Here is a 23,083-nt window from a genome sequence, read left to right as displayed (position 1 = left end):
AAAAGGTAGGGCCGAACAGGGTTTGGCAAGGTGAGCTACCAGCAGCGAGTGGTCTGGCCAGTGTGGCGTGGTGGAAGAGCTGTGCGAGAGCACCAACTGAGTAGAAAACAATGGATCTAAGGTAGGCACTCCCAAGTGCATGGGGCAAATATGTGATTCTGATAGCAAGGCGCTCACAGAAATCACGCACAAAAGGCAGTAGACTTGTAGCTATGGACATGCAACCAAATGTGGAAATCCCCGAGAATGACAAAGTTACTCAAGACAAACCAGATAATAAAGTTTGCCTTGGCAGTAATGAGGACATCAGCATCAATAAAGATAGCATAACCATCTGGTGTGTGCAATCTATTATTGACTTTTGTAAACGTACCATCTTTGGCCATGTGGTTAGTGAAGAAGCAGGTCTTAGCCTGACAAAATCAATGCCATACACCTCAATTATGTCATAGCTGTTAGATGCATGCTAGCAAGCTAATCAATTAATCAATCAATCAATCAGTCCAGCTTTATTCGGGGGTGGGGAGGCAACCTTAAAAAGAAAAAAAAACATTGCAAATACAAAACATAATACAATCGTCAATCAAAGGTATGTCAGCATGGGGTGATACCACAATCTTGGACTCAATCTATAGTCGTCCCTATCTATAAGGCCGGAGACCTTTGCTATCATTACTTGATGTCACTGGGAAGGTGTTTGCTACCTGTTTCCTGAGAAATTTGCGCTCATAGGTTGACGAAAATAAATGATTTCATCTGTTGCAAACAGGTTTTCATGCAGTGGCCAGTGTCAATCTCGATATTAGAGTTTTGGATGGGCTGATCTCTATTGCAATGAGAAAACAGGAACCATCATTGTATATCGCCTCTGTGGACTTTAAATCAGCATTCAAATTGGTTAAAAGAGACTGACTCTGGACAAAAATGTTTCAATGGGGCTGTCCTCCATGGCTCTTACAGATAGTTAGGTCCCTCCATAATAATACTACAGCCAAGATACGGCTAGGACACGGAAGTTTCCTATTAGGTGAAATCAGCATAAATAGAGGGGTTAAACAGGGCTATATGATGGCCCCACTTCTCTTTGATTTATATCTGGCTGACTTGATCAGGTGACTAGAGGCTGGTGCTGAATGGCCACCCAGAATAGATCTGGATAGGATTATAGCAATTTTGTATGCGGAAGACCTTATATTATTTATCCATACAGTTACTCGAGTCAAGGTATTAGTTGGTGAATTGGATCTCTATGCTAAGGAAACTGAGTTGGTTATCAACCTGGAGAAAACCAATGTTATGCTGGTTTCCTCTAAAACTATTAAAAGGTTAGTCTTGGAAACCTTGCTGGGACAAATTCACTACGACACATCATACAAATATCTAGGTCTTGAGCTACTGCAAACGGCTAGTTAAAAAATATAATAAAATCCAAAATTACAAAGGTCAGGCAATTAACATTTCTGGTAAACAGATTTGCAAGAGAAAGGACAGGTTTCTCTATGAGTGGGATCTTACTGCTGTACAAACAGTGGTTTTGTCCCTCCATATTGTACGGTTTGGAAGCCTTGGAAATGGATTACTTGGACTGGCTTAACTGTATTGAAGGGTACTTTTGAGTCAACTCTGATGGAGTATTTGCATCTAGCGATGAAGGGGAGAGTTGTTTTTACAAACTCAAACTATTAGCAAAGATAACCTGTTGGCCCGTATGGTTTCATATAGCCCTGTTGGTTCCCTGATTTTCACCGTGGGACACATCACATGGTCCTAAAGAGGGTATTTGCAAAGAGGGTGGCCCTTTGTGATTGGATTCGTAATTACAAACACTTGGTTACACTTCATGGTTACGCCCCCCGGTGTCGTCGGTAATCCACACGTTTATGAGACCTCAGCCATATTTAATGCTTTGCCCTGACCCTGGCGTCCGTAGGTTTAGGCTGCCGATTCGTTTTAATCAACTGCCAGTGCTTGCCATCATAGGTGCCCAGCTGAAGCAGCAAGTGGTCTGTAGATACTGTAGAATCTGTATCATCCCTACGAACAAAGAAACGGTTAAAATTATCTTTATGGAATGTCCAAGACTGGGTCCATTGTATATGATTCATTTAGGGCATTTGGTCCATAGCTACGAAGCAACTGTAGATCAGGAATTCTGGACATACTGGGCCTCATTATAACCTTGGCAGTGATGGTATGAACGGTGCCGGTAAGACACCAGCGCCTTTCATACCGTCCCGCCGCATTACGAGTTCTCCTTGCGGGTTCCTGACAGGTCGGTGGGCTGTGAGGCTCCCGCGAGCAGAACGTGTGATTGCACTGGCACCGTTATCAACGGTGCCGGTGCAACCATGCTCTCCACCCCCATTGTGCCCTATCGGGCTGCCCTATCCCCATTCTGCCCTATTGGGCAGAATGGGGATCTTTGAGTCCAGCATTGCGCCACCTGCGAATAGGCAATTACCGGCCCATTCATCTCATAATGGCCCGGTTATTGCCCAATCGCGGGAGGCGCTGCTGGCAGTGAGCATGACGGTGCCTGCCATACAGGCACGGCTACCGCCATGCTCGTAATGAGGCCCACTGTCTTAACAGCTATTCTGTTTCAGTACACATTGCAATGTATCAAATATGGCTTCATATTAAGAACATGTTCTAAAGGAAATCTTTTAAAGATTTTACTAGATGATGAAAATGCAAAAGATGAATTTTAGAAAGAAAATATTTTTAGACTTTTTTAGAGCTTTTTGAGCTTTTTGAGTTTTACGACTGTTTTTCAGCCTATACATGTTTAAATAATTAAGGAATTGATTAAAATAACTTTGGATGAATTAAAAGATTGTGTATGCAATATTGGTTATTTTACGTGTAAAGTTCTGATGAACTAAATAATGTAACAAATAAAAAATACAATAATTAAAACCTCAAAGAATTAGAAACATAAAACATCCATCACATAAAATCAAGTCTATATCCTCTCCCCCAATTTCACCTTGCGTAGACAGTTCATGCAAATAAACGAAAAATAATACCCATCCACCCCTGCTGCTATAACTTACAAAGCACAACTAAATACTGTAGGTTACTGTGCGTTAAAATGCAAAATGCAGAAATTGTATCCCTAACTCATCCATCTGTTTGTTTGTCCTGGATTATGCATACATCAGAATGTAAGTACCCTAATGCTATTCAGTGAACTGTCCTAGAAATAAGACATCATTTATATTTAAAATAAATAGGCTTAGCATAGGAGTGATTACAGTACCTTCATGTGTTTGAGTTCCTAACATTCAGCAGTGTACACCTGGACGAGATATATAATTAATACGCTTGAATTATCTTGGATCAATCCTGTGTGGCAAAGCAGACAATACATGAGAGGCAATTTGAGAAGAAAGGTTTGGCCCAATAATTTAGGCCACACTCATTTTCCTCCTTCTCCAAGGCCTATAGAGGTAATACACCACAGTATGAAACACTAGCCTGTCACGTGACGTAGTGCATGGGTCCACAGCTTGTAAACCAATCTAGCATTGTATCTATTCACCAAAAATGCAGTTTTGTAAAACAGGGCAAGAGGGATTGTGAGAAATGGTCACAATAGAGAGTGTCAGGGACACCAGAGACCTAGGTGTGGTGCAACTAGGAGTGACAGCAGTGGAGTCAGAAGAAGGGAAGTGGGCTAGCAACAGCGAATGAAAAGCAATCAGGTTCTTGTGATTACTATGGACCACGACATTACCCTTCTTATAGATGGTGAGAAACATATATGTGCATTAGGTATAGCGCGAAGCAGTATGATCCATCTGGTCCAATAATTTAGCTCAGATAGACCTCATACCTTCACTTAAATTAACAAAGGATTGCCAGGCAGTAGAATTGTACAAGAGAATCAGAATGCCAGGCACGTTTTCTCTGGAGGTGGGGCTGGCATAAGTATCAGGAAAAGACATCCCAGGGTTGCCTCTGAGCGTGCCCTTTTTATTTATATTTTCATTGCAGACTTAGTGGTACAACCACAATGGCAAGTAATGATGAAGCAGTTAGAGGAGATCGGGGACACTTAGTTACCCACAGAAATAGTACAGAAGCTCTAGAGGTTTGGACGCAAAGCTGGAAGACATGTGTCTGGATCCTGTTTCAAGTTGCAAGAATAATCAGCACAGCTGGGTTTTACATATCTAGTAGTGCATAGAAGCAGTTCTCCTAAGCCTCCTAAGAGCCAGAAAGAATGCGTATCATTATGACACACTGGGCTAAGGACTGAATCGTTTAGAGCACATACATAACAAGAAAGAAATACTAACCAGGGAGAGCAATAAGGGAGAATGACACAAGAAACTCGAAATGAAAGCAATATTTGATGTTAACTGTAATAAACTGAATGAAGCCTGCTCCCTCGTCACGTGAGCAGGGAGTGATGTCAGGGGCACGGGCTGGGGGGTGGAGTGAGCGACAGGAAAGTGAAGTTTCAGTTTGTACCACAACACTGGTGAATAAAGTTGCATATTCCAACCTGCTGATTTTCGCTCCTTATTTGTTTCGGTTTCGCCCGAGGAGGCGTGTGGGCTCAAGTCTGTGGGCGTATGCCTAGCCCTAGACGGACATCAAATTAACCATCATAAAATGCAATAAGAATGCACGTGGCAAACTATCATTTAAATAAAAATAAATAAATAAAAAATAAATAAATAAATAATAAAAAAAACTATACCACAAACGTAAAAAAAGATTAGATGCGCTGTAATTAAAACATTAGGCTAAGCAGACATTGCACTTAACACATTGGAAAGCAATGTTAATTAATAGGAGGCGAACACAGAGGATATGGACCTATGTACAAAGTACAACAAGATAATAGAGAGCAACCCATAAGAGTGCACTTTACCAAATTAGAGGAGAACTGCAGAGAAAAGACAGACATCGCCAGGAGGCCAACATGTAAAATAAGGGCAGGCTGAGGAGTAAGAAATAAGGCACACGACTTACATTATAGCACTGAAGGCAGAGGAATACCCAGAGAGGGGACACCAAAGGGCAAGGCAAAACACCTCTTTCAGGCCTTAAGAGAGGCAAAGAGAATCTGCATAGACAAAATAAACCTCATCCCAAATATCCTGATTGGCTCAAAAACCTCTATAATGGAAGATGCCTGCTTATCATTAGGTACTATGCATCCATGAGGTAGAAGAAGGACTTCCTGAAAAACTGCTTTGAGAAGGAAAGTAACATGTATTCTCTTGTGTTTGGGACTTGTGGAGGGATTAGCGCTCCTGATAAGTTGCCCCCACTGATCAATGCCTTGCAAGTTTTTCGATGATCGTTTGTCTTCCTGTTTGTCTTCCTGTGGGCAAATTTCAAATGATTCAGGCCAGCATTGACACCCATGTTTAAACATCCCCTCCCTTTGCTTTCCGATTCCCCACCCGGTCCTGCATTCTTTGACTTGCTATCAACAGGTCGGTCCTGCAGGTATCATTTGCACTGTTCGGAAAATTAAGGTCCTGGCCAAAGAAATATTTATTACCGAAATGCCCTGATGTCCCTGAAATTATTGATCCATTATAATCATCCATTTTATTGGCCAAATCCTGGAGAAGATGGCCTTCTCCCATATGTGTTCCTTCAGAGAAACAAACAGACTGTTCCATGGCTAACAATCCCAGTTGCGTCCCTGCAGAGGTTCAAAATCGGCTCTCTTCTACATAAGGGATTAACTACTTATTTTCCACATACACTAACACTCCTGTTATCCTTATCATTGGGGAGCTGTACTTTGGCATTGATGTTGTCAATCATGCTGCTGTCCTTACCACTTTTGATAACTCCTTTGGTATAAGGGATCAGACCTTCAGGTGGATGGCACCTTTTCTCCTTAGCAGAGTGGTTTAGGTGAAATCTGTTTCCTACCACTAGCTACTAAATCAAATGTTGTGGTTCCCAACGCCTCAATTCTGTTACTTTGGTTCTGAAACACTTAGCACAAGTGTATTGTTGACTTAATTTTTCAGTTTTCCTGATTTTTATGGTGCTATTTTAATGATACACAAGCAGAATTCAAGCTGGTAGATGACCCCCACTGGAGCTATAAGCTTAATCTCCACCTGTCTCTTCTTCTCTTTAACAACAAAAACCCACAAAAATCAACAAGAGAAAAGAAATGATCATTTTTCAGAGATCGAATAAAAACATTAAAAAAAACAATAAAAGCATTACAAAAATACTAAATAGTAGTGTTTAGGGCCCCAATTGATAATTAAAAGAGATTGTTCATACTTTGTTTAAATAAAATATAACTTAAGGTTTGTCGTTTAAGTGTAGTGTTGTTTAATTGAAATGTATGAGCATTTCAAAGACTTACGTACATATCATATATTTTATGTGCAGGACTTCCCAGGCACACCCACACAATTAACATCTTAGTTATAATATGAAAATCATTCTAATAAATAGAGGTTTGCTGTTAGCAAAGTCTGAAGTGTTATCAACAAACTCAAAACATTGTAGCAGAAAGAAAATGGTGTAGTTTCACCCTAAGTAAACAAGGGCAATCCAGGCATGAACCCCTTGCTCCCTGTGCCTTAGAGAGACTCAGATTCACCTCACTGAGGTGGCCCAACAAGGCTGAAACATGCGTCTGTGGTTGTTGATGGTACCCTTGTTCAGAAAAGAATTACCTAACATTTTGGTGTGCTGAACCGCCCTTGTGGGTGGGAAAAAGACTGATATGCAAATGGGTATTTTTCCTCTGTGAAGTGTGCAGTGAGCTGAAACATGGTTGTAGACCCCCTTGAGTGGAAGCTATTCTATAGAACAGGTTATTTGACTCATATTCGTTGTCATTAGAGGGGTTCCCACACTCATTTTCATATTTGTAAAATATGACATGTATAATTCAGACATCATCTTTTACTAAAGTACTACAAAGGAAAGCTTTGCCAGCAGTGATATGATGCACGCGCAGCTGTTTACTGTTTTAAACAATGTATTCATTGTTATGTACTAATCTAAAATGTTAATATCACATATGTAGAAATATAAAGGAGGTCTAAATATGTGCAAATACGTAGAGTGATCTTATGTCTGATGCCATTAGTCAAATAATCATTGATGTCACATATGATTTTACAAGTGATGTCAACAGTGATGCCTTTAAGTGATGCCATAGATGTCATTTGTGATGTCATCATTGTGGTCATAGGTTTTGCAACACGGGGTGCAGAATTAAGGTGGCATTAGCTGAATTTCAGGGGTTTTGTTGCATTAAGTTCTCACCATAACGTCCCTGCAACAAACGTTTGTTCCCTGAATTTCAAAGGTGTGTTACAATGTATTGCTCACCTTAACATCCCTCCAACTACATTTTTTTTCTGAATTTCAAAGGTTTTGTAATACCATAGATTGTTTCTACGCCACAGCACAGTGTATTTTTTAAAACACTATTGAGCCACTAGCCATGACCGTTGTCTGGTGGTCACTGTATATTTTACAACCTTATCAGACCAATTGCCATGTACTTTGACCCTGGCCAGTGGGCACTTCCTTCATCCATGGCCACTGTAGATTTGACAACACTACCAGACCTTTACCTGTGCCATAGTTTTTTTTCTGAGCCACTTGTTTCTGTGACACGGTTTCAGCTGAAATGTCGGGTAGCTGCCGTTATACCCCAGGTTATAATCAAGAATAGGTGAAAAATGTTTGAGCCTCGTGTTCCAAACGTAATCCCTAACCCTCTTCCAACTCCTAAATTTCACTTGGTGTCCTCTTGTCCCTCCACCCCGGTAGCCTGATGTCATGTGTAAATGGCTTTTCTGTGCATTTTATTTTCTGATACTCTGGGTTACAACCAAGGATATAACTGAGGCTATCACTCGCATTGAGAGAAAATACAATTGGCTGGTGTTTCATTTATAAACACCCTAAACCTCTGGATACTCAATGTATCCAGGCAGATATAGTCCTTTCTTTTTTAGGAGGCATACCCTTTTTCATCAAAAAATAAAGAAAGTACTTGATCAGAATAACCCCAAACCACAAAAGGATCTTAAGTCAACACTTAGTACCATGAGGGTCTTCTTTCCCACGGCCGCAGCAGGCCCTATACCGATCACCTGTGGTGTCCCTCAGGGCTCCTGTGTCTCCCCCACACTGTAAAACATATTTAACAAGCCCCTTTTCGATGATCTGGATCATCTCGTTATCACCTATACTAATTACGCAGATGATACTCAGATCCTCCTTCCGCTTTCTGGAGATTATGGAAAGGATTTGGCCTTGTTAAATAGAGTGTACATCATCATCCAGGCATGGATGTCCACACATGGACTATGCCTGAATGATGATAAAACAGAACTTATCATCTTAGGTACCACACTCAACATAATGAATCTCGGCCCGGCCTACAATTCCTTTATGATTGACGGCAACAACATCAAAGTTGGACAGGAGGTCGAAACATTGGGATTCTATCTAGACTCCAATTTTTCCTTCAAAAGACAGGTGAGCTCCCTTGCATCCTCCACGGCATATACATGCAAATTAATCCGCGCAGCTAAACCCTTCCTGTCGGACTCCAGCTGCCTGACACTCGCCAGAGCTCTTATTCTGTCTCGCCTTGATTACTGCAACGCCCTATACCTGGGATCTAGCAAGGCTACCACCAGTAAATTGCAAACCCTTCAGAACAATGCTCTCAGAGCAGCTCTGGGCATTTCTAGAAGGGAACACATAACAAATCTTAGCCAACAGAACAATTGGCTATCAACTAAAGATAACATTCTATTAAAAACGGCATCACCTACTCATAAGTCTCTGAATAATGCCGCCCCAATTTACCTGATCAACAGATTCCAACGACAGGCCTCATTAAGACCCACCAGAACCGCATACAAAAATTGTCTATCTGTTCCCCACTACAAGCGGGCCACCATAGGGGGCAACAGCTTCCCAGTAAAAGCTGCTTTGCTCTGGAATTCCCTGCCTCCCAACCTCAGAATTGACATGCCCTACCAGAATTTCCGCTCACTGGTAGTCTCCTGGTTGAAACTCGAGACCCACTAAGACTCTGATGTGCCCAGAGCCACCCGCACAAACTGTAACCACGTGTGCCTTCTGATTACCTGCCTGTGTGCCTTCCTGATTACTTGTATATAATGGCCTGTAAGCCTACCACTGACTTGTATATAACTTTGGTGTATTTTATTCTTGCATTATGTATATTCTTTGTACTGTAACTAAGCTTCGAAAATTCTTGTAAAGGCTGCGCCCTGATACCCCTGGGTACACTCGTGCATTATAAATAATAAAAACAAACAAACAAACAAACAAAACTTTGTGCCCAAGTTATTTCAAACCTAGTACAAATCTGTCCAGTAGTTTTGCATGTGTGGTTGAGCAAAATTCAACCTTTTTTGTCTGTGGGGAAAATGAATGGGGACTAGGCCTAAAGTGCCTTCTTTGTTTTCTTAATAACGTTTTTTTATTTTTTAAAGTATCTTTCCCAAAGTTTCCAGTCTCGGGGGAGTTGGGAGGCAATTCATTTTTTCGATTTCCTATGTAGCTCCAACTCACCTTAACTGTAGGGTGGCGAATGCCCCCCTAGAAAAAAAAAAAAAAAATATATATATATATATATATATATATATATATATATATATATATATACACTCAACAAACAAATTATAGCATCATAATTGCGGCACTCAAAATATTCTAGGAACTGAGCGGATAACCAAACTTGCATCCTTTATTCCATGTGGCATTGCGGAAAACAACAATGTGTTTCACTCTCAACTGAGAGCTTCTTCGTAGGTCATATATATGCATGCATATGTGATTGTCCACTGGTGGTGTCAGCGCATTGAACAGCATGAGAGTCAAATCACAGATCATGGGAGAGTATACCGTTCAACAGATAGTGTGACATTTATGAAGTTAAGCATATTTTATCTGGGAATGTTGTGAAGTACTGGTGGTTCATTATGCTGGCTGGATGGAAAAGACTAAGGTCAAATCTTATGCATTGGGTTGTTGCACGAAAAGGTTGTTGAACACATGTACCACCAATAACTACCATTTTGACTCCTGTTATATGGAGGCATGACCAAAAAAGGGAAACTAGCAACCGCGAGTTTCTGACATACAAATCCCTATGATTGGTATACCATTGGACAAAAGGTAAAGGTGTACACTTCCAAATCAACAAAGAAAGTACGAGTTATGGAAAATGTATCTAACTTCACTTTAAAAAAAGGATAGTTCTGAGGGAGAGGTAAACAAACAAAAAATCTCAGGAGAGCACATCTGCTTATTTGTATTTGCATCCTACCCTGTTACTTAGGCAGCATTGTCCCTTTCTCAGTTACAACCAGGGTACATCACTGTGTTTAGGACCCTGTGTGCAGATTTCAGTAAATACACGCAGTTGGTTTTTATATACATACTGTGAACCTTTTATTTAAAAAACATATACATGTTAAAGCAGAATATACTATTAGTGTTGGGTGAACATGTTTGTGTCGGTCTCATATCTCAGAGTTTAGGGTTGTGTGTGCTCACTTTGGAAATGATGTGCTTATTGCCCTTCTTGTGCAGGTTAAAAGAGGTTTACAACAAGAAAAACGTGCAGTGTTCTGTGGGGGCATGCCCTCCTGCTGAGTGCTCTAAATAGCATTGGGAGACAGTGACACCATACTCAGATTTGTGTTGCTTTCCATACCATCTTTTTTCGATCCTGTGCCCAAAAAATGCAAACTGAATTACTCACACCACACCATTACAGACTGCCAAAAAATCATGACACTGATCAGCAATCTACCATTACTGATCACATAACACAAATCTAGCAACAACTTTCCAGAAACTGGGTGAACCCTTGTGGTAACCTCACAGTTAGTTCATCATTAATTTACAACCATCTATACTCAATATGTTCCTAGAAAGATTCTTACACATATAATGTCCACAAAATGTGCCTAGAACATCATGACATCAAACATCCTTTAATTATAGACACAGGCGCAAACGTGAGCCCAATGCATTTCAGATATATATACATCCTTCATCGGGAAAATGTCTGCATACAACTGTAAAGAGGGTGTGATTAGAATAGTATCAAAATAAAATCTTGTATCACAGGCATATATACAGCTATAAAACCAGCACGTAGACAATACCTACCCAACTGTGTCTTATGTAAGAGAGCTGAAAAGGTAAACAGACAGGCAACACAATGTCATCCCATGAGCAAGAAACAACTAGAAACAAGCAATAACTACGAAAGAGAAGGTAATACTAAAGTGATGATTTTACCTGCTAAGATCTTTGTGCTCGAGGCTCATCAAATAAAATGAAATGGTACATTAACATCCACAACAAAATGCATGTCTGTCAACAATAATGAAATACAAAATAGAGTATTAGCTATATACTAAAGGAATGTCATCATACTAAATGCTTGCCAAGGCTTAAAGACTATAAACGCACCATAAATGAGCCACTAGAGATATTTGCTGCATGACAAACAGATAGACATGCCATTAGCGAGCTACAAATAGCGAAGATAGCTTGACGTGTGGTAACCCACGTGTGCAAAGGCATACTGACCGGTTTTACGCCGTAAAATCAAATCTAAGTAGAATAGTGTTGTAAAATCAAAATATTGTGAAAGACCAATATGCAAGCTTACTTGACATCTTCACATGTTTTTTTCTTCTTTTAACCAAGCATTTCAACATTACAGCAGGCATCGACTGCCTTTGGCTCTCCAGATGTTTTGGACTTCAACTATCATCTGCCCTAGTCCCCATAGTCACCACAAGCAATTGTGAGGGATCATGGGAATCATAGTGCAACATATTTAGAAAGACACAGGTTGCAATCCCTTGATTTAGAGATTCAGCAGAAGACATGCAAAATCCTTTAAGTTACCTTAATAACAGCAGTGGTTTTGGTTGCGTATGCCACACAACTAAATTTCACCATGCCACTTGTTTTTCCAGATCATGCAAGCAGTCCATTCTCCATGCTGGCCACTGGCCACGTGCTTCCCCTCTCAGCAGACAGATGCATCCATATTTAGATACACTGTAAAAGTGTGCCTACATAACTAGAATATGTTCAAGCTTTATTAATTGTTCTCTGGTAATAATTGTATCCATCAGTCAAGATGACATAAGCTAACTTCTTGTTCTGAATGACCATGAGCTTATTAGATTTTGAAAGCATTACACATTGGGCTGGACAAACTCGCAGTAAATAGAAACAATCAATTATCAAAACCATTGTCTTCAATTGACAGACTGACTACGAGCATTTATGAGATAATCAAAACCTCACTTCAAATGTTTCTTCCCAAATCTAATTGGCTGCTTTGAGGTACTGCAATTAGCCCCATCATCCACATAGTGCAATTGTCACAGATATCAGAAATAAAATGAACAATTTAACTTAATTTGTTTGGGTAGTGTGAGGGGTCAGAAATGCGGGGCGGACATGAAGATAGAGTTTTCTCATAAGTAGCCATTTCATTCAAAGGAAAACACTAACATCAAAAGATATCTGTCCCTCACAATTAAACATACCACAAAACCATACTGATATCATATGGCTGTTTAAACTCAACAGAATAACAGTTATATTCAAACAAAGACTTTGTAAATATGTATCCTTGTAACCCTGGGTCGGATCCCCATCCCCAGGATTAATGCAGGATTTTCCAAACCAAAGGTTCCAATCAAGAACGTTCTTTTCAATAGTCAAGTTCTGTTCCACATGCAACACAAAGTTCTTTTTACTACATGAGTCTTTCACTTGGCACTTGGATTGTCCTATTGTTAAACAAGATGCATCACTCTTCAAAATAATTGTGAAAAGTTTTCACAAGCTTTTGCTTAATAAACCAAAACGACTTGGTCTTCACATTACCTATCAGAATTCAATATGACTTCACTTCTTTAAACAACAACAACTTTCAGATGTCGTCTTCATAAAAAATAATGTCTTGGCAGAATGGTTTTAGCACAGTTCACCATAACATATTTGTGGACTTGACAACTTTCTTTCTACCACAACCTTCCACCATAATCCAGTACTTCAATGTCTTCTTCCTGGTCCACTAACCTGCCAGGACTAACCACTATTACACCTCTTCATGGTATACTCACCTGCCAGGATAAAACTACCATTACTACAAGTACCCTATGGTAAGGCTTACTTCAAACTTTAGAAATGTCTTTGCCTTTCAACAACAACAACATTGGGGTTAACAACTTCTTCCACAAGGGTACCATACACATTGATGTTGTTTGTTCCCCTGATTTTTTTCCTATATGCAATGCAGGTTAGTTCCTCTCCACTTTGATGATTTCTACAAGAAGGGCTTCTCTCCTGCCACCTGCCACCTTTGGGTTACTTCTACAACATCATGTAGCTGTTGGTAATGTCTCTTGTTCAGGTTTCCCCATTTAGGAAGCCCTTTTATTTACAATTGCACCTCTTTGATTTAGGCAATACTGGTTGTCTTCTTCCCTTTCAAGTAATCTCCCTTTTTGTAGACTACTAGGAAAACCGTATCTCCTATTGTTTGTAATTGCCTTTCTTTGGCTTAGGGAATGCTGGTTATTGTTTTCCCTTTCAAGTAATCTTCTTCTTTGTAGATTACGTTAATCTTGCTCAAATGTTGCCCCTTCTTTACTTCGACAATGGTGGTTAGTATATTTCCCCAATCAGTCCCTCTCATATTCAGCGTAGGGCCAAAAATACTTCAATTCATTAGTCCAGTATTCAAAAGTGTTACTGGCAGACAGCCATCTAGTACATAGCGCTGCAGGGTTACCTATGGAAGGCCAACTCACTGGTCTTTCCCTTTGCTTCCGTTTGACCCACTGCTGCTGGTGATACTTCTTTTCTCATTGGGTCTGGGATTTTTGACAGCTCCGGTCACACTCCCACGGCCTGCACCTTTTACACAGGGAGCCTGCCTGGCTCCTCGCATACTCCGGTGAATGCCAACCACTGGAGTAGAACGCCAGCACAAGAGAGCTTCTCTCTCCTACAGGACAGCCTGCAACAGCAATGCTTCCCACTGCGCATCTTCGGCAGTTCAAAATCTCAACTTCTACGACTCTATCAGCAATGCGTCCAACTTCAAACAAAGCGATGGCCACAGCATTTCCTTCTCTATGCTTCTCCTGCTCACACAGCTGTTTACTAATGGCCTGCACCTAAAGAGGCTTTAAATATTCAAAAGTCCTGCTTAGGAGTGGGTCATTAGAACCACTAGAATACACACTATAATTCTGCATCTCTGAACCCCTTTTCCTCCTGCCACTACTTAAAGCAATATGGGACTTGCAGTCCCTAATGTTCTTGTTGATTTTTACCTCAAAATCTTCAATTTTACAATTGGCCATTAAGACTGTGTGATCATTAGGGAAGTTGATCAGAGGATTCCCCCAATTCTCCTGACCTGATCCCCTCCGGCAAAGGCCACCCACAGGATTAGGATCATGAGGCATCTGCGTTTCCCTGGCCACATGAGAAGGGTCCCAGGCCAGGGTCTTTGGGATGATCACCTCTGATGCATCACAGCAGTTTGTATTTTTTTTATTTTTATTTCTCAATACATTTTTTTACTTTAGACCCAGAGGAAGCAGCATATCCAAACTTGACACATACAAACACATAAGGAAACAATTGACAGAGCAATAGTTCATCATGCGCCTTTAACTAAAACTACAAAAAAGGTAACATCTTTCACGAGTAAAGTCCCCAGAAAGTTGACACATCAATGAGATTTGCGCTCACTGAGCTGCTTTCCTAGATGTTTCTTTTATGCTAAAAGAAAAAGGGCTAATTAATGTTTTGCAAAGAACTGATGAAACAAAACCTTTTATGTGAAGTGAAACTGAAATTCTGCTTTCTCTTTTGAACTTTTGGAGAATCTCCATGTGTTAATACAATTCGTGTTTTTATGAAGGCAGTCATTTTTACACAAAAAAAAACAACATTGGCTTTGATGAAGGGAAGAATCTTACCTACTGGCCGTGAGGCAGCATTCTCCAAATTCCTAGCACCTTAGTCTCAACAGCTCCGGTGCAGGATACTGAAGCCTGTCAAAATGGAAGCCAAATATTACCTTGCGAGAATACATGTGTTCACAACGCACAGTACATGAAATATCTAATACAAAAACAAAAAAAAAGAATTGCATTGTTTCATACGTTATGGAAGTGTCTATAAAACATGAAACCAGCCTTCGTGCTTGGTTGCTTTGTTCAGGCTCCCCAATGGTTCCCCAGTCTTCCAAACTACCTCAGTAAAAATCTTGAAGGCGCGCTATAATTAGTGACGCACACACCACAAGGATCTGATTGAATTTGACTCTAAATTGGAAATCTTTGCCTCAATTGGCCAGACTTGAATGTGAACTAAGGGGTTATTTTAGCAATTATTTGTGTAAGCAGTAATATGCAGTTATGGCAGCTATAAAATAAGTTGAGTGTTAATCAAATGTGGATGACAACTAACTTTTGTTGGAAATGTTGCATGGTCCCTCCTACTTACAAGCATTACAGCCACTCACTTAACAAAGGAAAAACTGTTAAGGAAAGATGCCTCAAGTTAAATGGAGGCAAAGAAAGGTCATTCTTTTTGAGTGTGAGGAAAAGGAGGCAAATGTCAATCTTAATGAGTTTTTACTACAGAGAGAAGTCCTTCCAGGAGCCAAGAAGATGAACAGCATAAATTTCCACTCAGCAATGACATGGTCTTTGAACCTCAATTTTCAGAATGCTTTCGGAACAAGCATCCAATACCACTTTATAGGGTGACTAATGTCAATACACAACCAGAGACTTTGTGGGGGACAGCCCGTATCCCAGATGGGGCAGCTGACAATCATTAGATTAAGGACCCCAGAAAATAAATGGCTTAACTGTGGTGTTTAATAAACATGGGATTGAGGCTAGTTTTGAGTTTGAACAGAAGAGGTTATGTCAGGGGAGTAGGGACAGACTAACATGTTTTGTCAGTGCTTTAAGTCCACCTGTAAAGCTGGCCTTTGTAACTACAACACAAATGTGTCCTTTTCAGCAATGCGACCTCTTGATATCATAATGTGCACATTTAATCACAAACCCCAAGATTTAGGTTACATTGAAAAGGAGGGTGACATCCTTCATATTAGTGGTTGCTAAAATGGGCAAACAACTTCTATATCTGGTGTGGTAGGTCAGAACAAGGATGTGGACACTGATTAGACATTCTACTCCTGATTTTATAGAAGGATATGGATAAGGCCTATGTTTCCCTATTCTACAAAGCTTCCCTACCTAACAAAACTAACTAAGGTGGTCGTCAGTTGTAAGTGAATGTCTGAAATGAAAAACCATTCAACGCTAACCTATCTGACCCTATCACTACTCTTAATAACTTAAAGATAGGACAAGGCCTCCCTTCTCATGGGTTTTCTTGACTTGTCTCTCAGCCACTCTTCAGAAGACGCTCTTTAGATAGTCTCTAGTAATCGCTTTTACCAATTCATACAATTCATTTAATGTCGTCTTGACTTTGGGTTTCTTCTCCTGAATTGCCATATAATGATTGATCCTTCTCTATTTCCCTGGGTTGTTTTTCCAACAATTGATTTTCCCCTCTGAGATATTGTTTATATTTCTGAACAGTTCATATTCCCTGAACCTTTCATCCTCAGCTTCCAGAGATATTGTCACAAAGTTTGAATCCTTGTTAAATTATTCTTTTAGGACTGAATCTTCTCTGTACCTTGGACCTCCTTGATATGTTTTAAAATCAGTTGGATAATTGCCAATTAATTTGTCTTGCGGTTTGCTCTTCTCTTATTTTCCCTCTGCTGACTGTGTCGAGTAGGAGTGTTATTGTAATGATTCTCAGTGTCTCTTATTGTATCTAGGTTCTCATTACTATGATGAGTAGGATCAGTCTAGTAATGATTTATATTCACTCTTATTAGATCTATAGTCTCGCGACTGACCAATAGTGGCAGTCAAGTAATGATTCTTATCCACTCGTATTATGTCTTTACTCTCAAGACGGTGATGAGTATGAGTAGCCCAGTAATGATCGACACTCCCTTTCCCGGGTCTCCCGTTATCCCCTTTACCTTGCATGCTGAGGGTTAATGTCACTGGGTTCTTCACAGGATCAGGATGGATTTTCTTTTCTCCCTTCCTGGTGTCTTGTGTTCTGCCGCCAGTCCCTCTTTCCTCATTTCTTTCAGGTTGGTGGCCTATTATCTTGGGTTTCTACTCATTCTGAGTTCACTGTATATGAATAGTCACAGTGTAGTTAATTGTATCTCAGGTCCACCACAAACCTCTTGTGGTCACACCACCACTATCTCTCTCTCTCTCTCTCTCTCTCTCTCCCATATCCTCGGATCGCTGCGCATCCTCTTTCTTCCCTGCTGCGTTTCTTGCTACCGACCATTGCCCAGTAGATCCTCGGATCACTGCACATCTTGCCTCAGATCCTCATAGCCAGCCTGTGTATCCTTTAGAATCTTGCAGGCTTCCTTTCAGTTTCCCAGACTCCTCTTCTTTCTGGGATGATATAGCTGGAGGGGTTCCCCTGTGTAGGAATTCATGCCTTCTTCTCTTTCTTCATTTCCTTCTCTTTGCCTTCATGGGGACTTCATCCCAGTAGAATGGGATTTTAAATTGAAATGTTCTATGTCAGGTTGGCAGTAACACATTTTAACTTGTTCTTCAGAGGCCTTGTCATCAGGAAGATATACTGGTATTATCTTGAAGAATCATTTAGGGAGTTTCACCTGAAAACAGGAGTCCTTGTCCCCCATAGGGGGAGTCTCTCCCGGTGAGGCCCTGCTTGCCTCTACCCATCGGGAGGGTATTGCAGAGCAGGCTCACCTCCCTAGCCTCATAGGGTGGCCCCACCTTGGGGAGAAGAGATGCATACTCACAATTCATCAGACTGTCCTTAGGAATCTTTTCCTGATGTAGTTTTCAACAGTCATCTACAACCCCTTAACTTACAGTGTACCACAGAACTGTTTTCAGTTACACAGAATACACAGCTCTATTGCCATGGTTTTAAGTGGCTGCACCATGATGACTTAGAATGAACCCTACAGGTAAGAGGTGTATCAGCTACTTTTACTCCCCAACAATATAATTAGGGAGTAAAAATACTCCTAGTAAAAAAAATGGGAAATGGACACATTGTAGCTTGTGCCCCTACTTTCACCCAAGCAGATCCAGGGATACGTTTGGACCAGTAGTTCATGTAGTACCACCGGAAGAAATAATTATAATTATTAAAGAGGCCAAATGTATCTTTTAATATGCATCAATAACTTGGTGCAAAGAACTAGTTCTCACAAAAACATGTATGTTTTACAGTTGAACATATTTGTACTAGTTTATAAAATACTCCTATTGGGAACGGGACTCGTATTTTTACTCCCAACTTTCAAAAATAGGAAGTAAAATACTCCCACTTTAAAATCGTGTCTGTAGCACTGTTTACAACACATTGGGCCAGGTTCACAAAGCATTTTTTTATGTGTGCTTCCAATTGACAACAATCTTCAGGAATCTTGCCCATTGCCCTGTTACATGCTTCCAATAAGTATGTTACAAGCTTGTTACAAGTTGTGCTGAAGTCCACATTCTCTTCCATTCTGTGGTCTGCCCTCTACATACCTGCATTCTTTTGAAACGTTCTATTAAACGTTTTGACTGCTTTGATCTTCATCTCAGTTCCTTGTAACTACTCCTGGCTTTCCTTGTGTTCAATCCATCTTTTGCTCTTGCTCCTCGCTTGCTCCCAAACGGTGGAAATCCGTCCCCTTTAGTGTCCACGCTGGCCCCACAACTTTCCATGCAGAACTTAAATCCTTGCTGTATTTCACTCATCATCAGTGATTGATGCTTCTTGTTCTGCTGTAATTTTTCTTATATTTCTCATTCGTCATCATGTGTTAGAATGATGTTCTGCGCTTTGGTGAAGCACAATATAAATCAGAATCAATATGTTGCGCAGAGCAACAACATTTTATGTACCATTGTTTCATAGACAGAAATTACTGAGTGGTATATTAGTTTGCAGTAGTTACTTTGTGGCAGTAAAATAGGTAAGTTGAGGGTTGAGAGTAAAGGGTGTTGGGGATGTGTAAGTGCAGGGGAGAGTTGTGGTTCGAGAGGTGACAAGCGCGGCATAGGGGTACCACCCATAAATAAAAGCCATGAAGTAACTACCACAAAGTAAACTGCAACTAAGTTTGTTCTGTCAATGAAATCACGTAGAACCAAATACCTAAACACAGTGAATTCCGTGTGATTTTGTATTTGTATACCTTTCTATTTAGTAGATGTTATTTATCAGTCAAATGTACACACATTTGCGACTATGATAAAAATTCTTTAACACATTAAATGTAACCAGATATCAAGTATTGAATTCAGTAATAGTGTTGTCTGTATTTCCTAATTATCGCCTTGTCGCTGCAAATGTAGCATAGCAAAGAAACCTATGAACGCAAGTAATTAGCATGAGAGCACATCACTGCTCAAATTTCATTTGCACAATTTGTTATGGCCCTAATGTCAAAGATAATAGAGCTGTAAAGGCTGTAAACTCAACCTTCAGAACTTTCCAATATTACAAAATTAGGAATTTAATGTTCAATTAATTCTCAAGCGAAACTGAGAATAAAAATCAAGCAAAACAATTGGGAAACGCGAGTGTGACGTTTTCTCCTAAACATCTAGCAAAAATAATATCATACAGAAGAGGGGTGTTTCCATTGGACTCTAATCAAACATAAGCCAATTCATTATTTAAATCTCAAAACCAATGTGTGACCTTCACCTAATATCTATTATGAATTTAGTATGAAATCCAAAAGTGAAGCTCTATTGATTAGAACATTCCTTTGGCAATGTGGCAATGTCGTAGGATGTGCAAAATTACACGTTAGCAAAATCTAAAAAACGGACTACTTTCTTTGCTAAGACCCCCAAACTTGACTGCGTAGCTGAGGAGACAGCAGCTATAGAAATTAAATTGCTAATGAACAAAGTAATTCTCCAAGTTGTCTAGGTACGAAATTGCTTGATGCTGTCATTACTAGAACCTTTACTCAATCTATTGTAGGGAACTATATTAATAGATGCTCTTCTTTTCAGCAGGATGAAATAACAGAGTTTATATCTGAGGTGCCCCATAAAGTGCCCCCTCGCACATCTCGCCATATTGATATCTTAAAGACGGCAGGAAATGTCGATCACCGTCACACTAATGTAACAGTTCACAAAAATGTACAGTTGCTTGATTTGATTGAATTAAATGCATCCAAAAATTTAGATTTAGAAATGGACATGTCAAATTTAGAATATATAGGTGATGAGACAGAAATTATCTCTACCCCTGGTGTGGTGTGTTATGATATGATATGGTATTTATAACGCACCTGTACACAAGTGTTTCAAGGCGCGAGAGTTGAACGTAGAACCTGATGTTTTTGTTGAAGAAAGTAATATCCATGTTTCTAATACCAAAACTCCATTGGAAGTAACTAGATCTAAAATTGTGAATTGCGAGGTTGTCCTAACACCCAATGTTATGTGTGGATTGGACTCGCCAGGAAATAAGTCAACTGGCAATCTGTCCGAGGGTAGCATGCGTAGCATGACATCTATTGACATATTTTGGGCCTTAGATAATTTACTAACCATGTTGGTGGCAAAACGTGAAAGCCTGGAAAAGAAAATTGATGTACAGTCTGTATTGTTAATGAAAAGTATAAATCGAACACTCAAAACAGTGAAAGAAGTAAGTACTACCACGCATTGTTTTGTTCAAAGTGAATCCATGGCCAACGCTGCTACTATCAGTAATAGCTCTACTTTGATGCCACATAAGTCGGCAAAGAGTAAAAATGGAGGGAGGGTCATGCAAAAAAATGAAAGCCAGAGTTGCGTCACAGGCCTTTATGTACTCTAAGAAACAGATTACTCGTAATATTACATGTGGAGTAGGAAAAGAAAATCGTTGTTACATTGAAGTGAATTTAGCTCCAATCCCGGAAACTGGGTCCGAGCCCGCCCTTGTTAGTTCCAACATTACCTCTGCAAGTGTGTACAGCACGAATGGGGTATGCTCTTCTGATACACCCTTGTCATAGTTGGGTAAAAGCACCAAGCCAGCAACTTTGTTAGACTGCATCACAAAGGCTGCGGAGATAGTTCTTCCAACACAGCTAAAAACCTAATAACTACTCACAGTAATAACCAGAATAATTTAATTGATATGTGGGCTCCTGAAATAGTGAAGCTGATTGTCCCAATCTTACATCTAGGAGATATGATGGAGCAGTCTTCTGAATTGTGCAAAGCATTACAATTGGAATCAGTATCAAATAATCAGGACGCACCTCCATTGATCTGCACTGCAGTATTGTGTATATTTAAAATGATTGTTCCTCTAAGAGGTATATCATCAGATGATATCCAGATTGTTGATCAGATGGAAAATACTAAAGAATAGATCACCAATATATGGTTCAACCTATCCTCTACTCTTGACTTTGTTTTGGGCTTTGAGGACGATGTTTTTAGATTGGGTTATTTATCTAAAGTAGTAATGTTGCCTCAAATTAAACCTTGGTCAGTAATACCTAAGACACAAGAAATGTAACCACCACCACTGTAGATAGTCCAGGTACTCCAAACATGCAAACCTTACAACATATAAAGGTTCCAAGTAACTAGCTCAGAGGTACTAATACGATCATTGGCACTAGTCTGGGTGATTCGAATATATCATTGCCGGGTAAGACAAATGAGACTGTAGTAGATGGCTACTGGCAAAGTTTACCATCCGTCTTTCAAATCCATTTTACATCTCAGCCCCGATGATGAAAACTTGATGCTTTCTTGGAATATGAGAGGGTTTGCTCATATATTTGGGGAGAATGGTTTGGCCGCTAATATGGACATTTTTATGTTAGTGGCTCTACAAGAGACATGGCTTTTGGAAGAAGTTCAATTTGATGGTTGCCCGAATATACACCAGGCAGCTACTAAGGGTTTTCGAGGGTGCCCAAAGAGTGGGCTCTTAATATGAGTGAAACAGCCCTGGAAATTAGCAGTGCTTAAAGATAGTACTCCCACTACATAGGCAGCTTTTCTAATACAAGGTATGTGGAAGATCTTGGTCGTGAACATTTACGACACACCAAATTTCACAGACACAAAAATAAAAATTAATCATTCTGACTTCCCAGTAGCTAAGTCCTCTTCGCCTGTGAATTTAAAGAAAACTAATCGCGAGGGCAAACCGTGGGCCCACCTATTCGAAGAGTATGGTTTCACGATGCTAAATGGTTATTGCCCGGGGGACCCCAATATGGCATTTACTCGCTCTGTGGGTAAAAGTGCGACTATCATTGATTATATATTTTTAAACTCAGCGGGTTTATCCCTGATTGCTGACATGGGAATAGTTCCTTGTGAAGAGAGTGACCACTTCCCCGTGGGTGTCCTCTCCATACCTCTTGCGACAGTGAACCTAACCTCAACTCATGATCAGAATGGTAACATCTTTCTCAATGAAAATCTAAACCGCATTCAGTGGAATGCAAAAAATGTGTTAAAGGGTAATACTATCGCTCAAAAACTTCTGACCGTCTATATTAATCAGTTCCATGAATCTGGTCCCTCTGTCCGGGATGAGATTATCGTAGCATTTTCAAGCATGATGACGAAATTTGTTGAAGGATGTAGTTCCAAGCAAAAGTATAAACCACAGTATGAGCGGTCTAATATTGCAACTAATAAAAGGGCATACTACGACAAAAAATTAGCAGAGCAAACACAAATACATACAAACTAAGATTGCAGTTATATTGTACCTAGCTCTAGGTGTAATTGAGATGTGTCTGACAACCACGTATGTTAAATCTATAAAGTGCTCGTATCACATTTGGTTCAAGGCCTATAAAAATTCTTGCAAGGTTGAACATTGGAAAAAAGCAGCAATGGTGGCCATTCAAAATATTTCTGCAGAAATTTGGCAAGTAATA

General features: G+C 40.0%; 1 protein-coding gene across 3 annotated transcripts in view; it reads right to left on the bottom strand.

The window, feature by feature from the left end:
* CHRM3 (cholinergic receptor muscarinic 3) overlaps nt 1-23,083 on the bottom strand; it is a 3,761,375-nt gene that overhangs the window by 3,304,640 nt on the left and 433,652 nt on the right. For all 3 annotated transcript variants that reach the window (XM_069607974.1, XM_069607972.1, XM_069607973.1), the window contains exon 3: nt 15,036-15,110. The gene's annotated coding sequence lies outside the window, so the exon portion shown is untranslated. The remainder of the gene's footprint in view (nt 1-15,035; nt 15,111-23,083) is intronic.

This window comes from Ambystoma mexicanum, chromosome 4q (genome assembly GCF_040938575.1).
Source record: "Ambystoma mexicanum isolate Mex_15411 chromosome 4q, UKY_AmexF1_1, whole genome shotgun sequence".
Taxonomy (NCBI): Eukaryota; Metazoa; Chordata; class Amphibia; order Caudata; family Ambystomatidae; genus Ambystoma; species Ambystoma mexicanum.
This window is presented reverse-complemented; position numbering and strand designations above follow the sequence as displayed.